This window comes from Seriola lalandi, unplaced genomic scaffold, assembly GCF_002814215.2.
Source record: "Seriola lalandi dorsalis isolate HSWRI2012SDOR001 ecotype SW California unplaced genomic scaffold, Sedor1 jcf7180002054907, whole genome shotgun sequence".
Lineage (NCBI taxonomy): Eukaryota > Metazoa > Chordata > Actinopteri > Carangiformes > Carangidae > Seriola > Seriola lalandi.
The window spans coordinates 402051-406277 of NW_019525459.1; positions in this window are offsets into that span (position 1 = coordinate 402051).

Sequence of the window (4227 nt, forward strand, 5' to 3'; positions counted from 1 at the left end):
TGTGTGTGTGTGTGTGTGTGTGTGTGTGTGTGTGTGTGTGTGTGTGTGTGTGTGTGTGTGTGTGTGTAAAGTTGTCTGATTTCAATTACTTTCTGCAGCACGTTGCCTTGAAGAGGGTTGCGACGGAGGATACAGGTGCCATTTGGGGTGGCGTAAGTCTTCACGTCGACCGTGTAAGCTCCTTTCCTTCGCAGGGTGACCACATCAAAGCCCTCCCCCACCAGGTTGTAGCCTGGCACAAAGGGAGCGGACTTGCACTCGGCCGTGACCTCACAGGAGAGAACGAGGGAGTGGTGCGACAGAAAGAGGAGGAGACTCAGGTAGAGAGGGGATGGAGTTGAGAAGGAGAGCATGGCTGGGGTCAAAGAGACACTGAAATGTTTCAGACAAAGACAGAGACAACAGGAAAGGAAATCAGTGACTATCATTTCAGCTGTCAATCAATTGTCAATCAATTATTTAATCAGAAGAGTTTATGTTTTCAAATTTTTTGTTTAATTTGACCAACAGTCCAAACAAAGACGTTCAGTTTATAATGATATAAAACAGAGAAAAGTGTTGAAGAAACTAAAATCATCAAATGATGAAACAATTATCAAAATAGCTGCAGATTATTTTTATGTTGATTTGGCTCAACTGGTGGAGCGTACCACTTAGACTCAGTCCTTACTGCAGCGGCCATTGGTTTGAGTCCGACCCATGGCCCTTTGCTGCATGTCATCTCCCATATAAATATAAAAAAAGCCTATAATAACGTTGCCGGCTCTCAGCCACACTAGTCATTTAGGAAAAAGACAAAAATCCCTAAATGGTCAGTGCACTTCGTTTAAAAAATAAATTATCTACTGATGAAAAAATAAACAAATTGTGGCAGGAATCTCAGAATGATATAAATAAAATAGACTTCCATCCTATAACCAAACTTTTTGTAATTTGATTGAAATGACTTTTTAAATATTAATTAACGAGCATAATTTAATGAAAATAAGATTACCTGTTCATTCCTGCAGTGTGAATCTGCCAGTGAGCTGCAGATGAGGAGAGTGTGTCAGCCGAGGATGTGGCGACACTGTCCAGTCTGCAGGTAACAGCACTTTTATACATGTGGTGGGTCACATGAGGAGTCCTGCACACGAGAGTAGTTCTTGAACTACTGCACCAGACAAACTACATTTTACACTACAGGGAAATGGGCAGCAAAAATCATGCTTTCCCGATAACCTTTTAATTTGTAATGAGAAACTTGAATGGCAACATTGTCTTCATTACAAGAAACTTGAAAATAAAACTATTTAATCTCCACCCTCAACCACCCTCATATTTTTAAAATGAGACCTTGTGACTTCAGTTTTTTACATGCATTACATCTGCACTTCAACTTTGAAACTTCATTAAAAAAATATACATTTACATACATTACATTACATTAACCACTAATAAGTATTTTTTATCCATCTGATTGGTTATACGTGACGAGTAATAGCCTATCAACGCTGAAGGGTGCTGTGAACACAGACACGCATTTATTAGAGCAGCTCCAGTTAGCGAGCTTAGCTGTGTGTCCAAGGTGAGACAGAACATCACAATCCTCTACACTGAAGTTACAAAAGCACCACACTCTGATGAACAAGTTCATTTGTTGATCCAAGACACACAGAGCAAGAGAGAGATCTGGGTATGAAATTATAATCAGTTTTTCAATTTGAAACTAAAAACAAGAAAACATGCCCTATTTCATACGTTTTCTTACAACACCCATCAACGCAACCTGCAGGTGGATCAGAGGAAAATACACTGGACTAACCAGGTGTAGCTACATAAACTGTATGTTGAATAAAAACAGATCAACAATATATTGATCCTGATTTAGTGTAACAAGAAATAAGGTGTCAAACCAGTATGACTGGACACGAGCCATCTTGCAAAAACGTGACAGGGTGCAGCTGGTGTGTACCTGTGGAATCAATGGGCCACGTGTAATGACATGCAAGCGTGAACACAGACGCGCATTGATTAGAGCAGCTCCAGTTAGCGAGCTTAGCTGTGTTTCCAAGGTGAGACAGAACATCACAATCCTCTACACTGAAGTTACAAAAGCACCACACTCTGATGAACAAGTTCATTTGTTGATCCAAGACACACAGAGCAAGAGAGACCAGGAGAGAGGTGCAGGTACTAAATTATAATCAGTTTTTCAGTTTTAAACTAAACACGAAAAAACAATAAAACATGCCCTAATCCCGTCACTGTAATGAAGAAAACAGCAACGTTAACTGGGTTAAGATTAAGCAGCAATAAACGCTGCCAGTAACAGAAACTCCAGCAACTGGAAATGTCACTGCATCATGTCAGCATGTGAACGGCCGCTCACTACTGTTACTGAAAAGAAACTTTACTCAAGTAGAAGTAAAATTAATCAGTAAAGTACAAAGTAAGTCAGTTAAAATGTCTCTGAGTAAACGTGTTACTGCGTTACATTTTTAAAAGGGGAATGGGAGGAGTAGTTAAAACATGTTACATGGTGATAATAATAATAATATGTGATAAAACTATTATTATTGAAGAGCATCTTTAGGCTATCATACATATGTGTAGGTGTATGTGCAATGGTATTTCAATGCACACTGTATATTGCAGTTCCCAGGTGAGAACAGCATGGAAAGCAATTATTTACTTCCAGTCAGACCCTTTGGAGCTTTGTGCATACAACTGATAATTAATAGGATTAGCAATCTATTAGGAACATCTATCTAAAACTGTCGTGCAGTAAATCCTCCTTCATGAAGGTTAATGTTCAGTTTGTGTAAAAAATGTTTCAGACAGTTGTTGATTCAACTGTGTGATCATTTCAGAGGATGTAGTTTGAGCTGTATTGCATTATACAAAGAGTTGTTTCTGTTATGAATTCTACCTACATTGATATGGGGTGGAGAAAATAATATAAATACCTGGACACCACAGTGAGTGTCCATACACAGCAGTAGTTTTGTGTTGGCATATCGGTTCCAAATATTGGTTATCGGTCTCCTTGGCCCTGAAAAAACCATATGGGTTGATCCCTAATGTTTACATTCCAGGTGTCCCTTCGCAGTGTGTCTCATGACTTACAAAAAGTCACATAATCGTTTCAGAGAGGTAAATACTGCGCTGAGCAACACAGAACACATAGCTCAGCACAACATGAACATTTTAATGGTTCTAAAAGGCATCCAAGAAAACTGACCCCTGACTACAAATGTGTTTCAGAAAAAAAGTATTCAACTGTGACTAAGTCAGGTAAATAAGTTTATCTCCGGCTGTGATAAAAGATGTTCACTTACAATCATGAAAATAATACTTTTTCTTTCAACACCAGTCAATGCAACCTGCAGGTGGATCAGAAGGAAATATTAGCTATACGTGACTAACCAGGTGTAGCTACATAAACTCACTGATTTGTTCAAAGCAAAGCAGCACTGAACAAACATAAAATATCTTGCGTTTGACAAGGAGGCTTGGCCATTCCTCAATACTGAACTTGATATATTTTAGAGAGAAAATGATCATTTGTCTTGTTTGTTGCTTTTTATTTTGATCTAACCTGTCACTATAAATAAATGGAAGTGAAAATATCTGATGTCTGACATGGGCCATCTGGTAAAACAGGGTGTACCTGTGGAATGGATGGGGCACGTGTAACAACAAACAATGTTTAATTGTCTAGAAGTGGTTTTCAAGAGCTCTCGAGCTAAATATAATCGTAGCAGCTAGTAGTATCATTAAGTACGGTGAGTTTCAGAGACGTAAATATGAGGGTGGTTGAGGGTGGAGATTAAATAGTTTTATTTTCAAGTTTCTTGTAATGAAGACAATGTTGCCATTCAAGTTTCTCATTACAAATTAAAAGGTTATCGGGAAAGCATGATTTTTGCTGCCCATTTCCCTGTAGTGTAAAATGTAGTTTGTCTGGTGCAGTAGTTCAAGAACTACTCCCGTGTGCAGGACTCCTCATGTGACCCACCACATGTATAAAAGTGCTGTTACCTGCAGACTGGACAGTGTCGCCACATCCTCGGCTGACACACTCTCCTCATCTGCAGCTCACTGGCAGATTCACACTGCAGGAATGAACAGGTAATCTCATTTTCATTAAATTATGCTCGTTAATTAATATTTAAAAAGTCATTTCAATCAAATTACAAAAAGTTTGGTTATAGGATGGAAGTCTATTTTATTTATATCATTCTG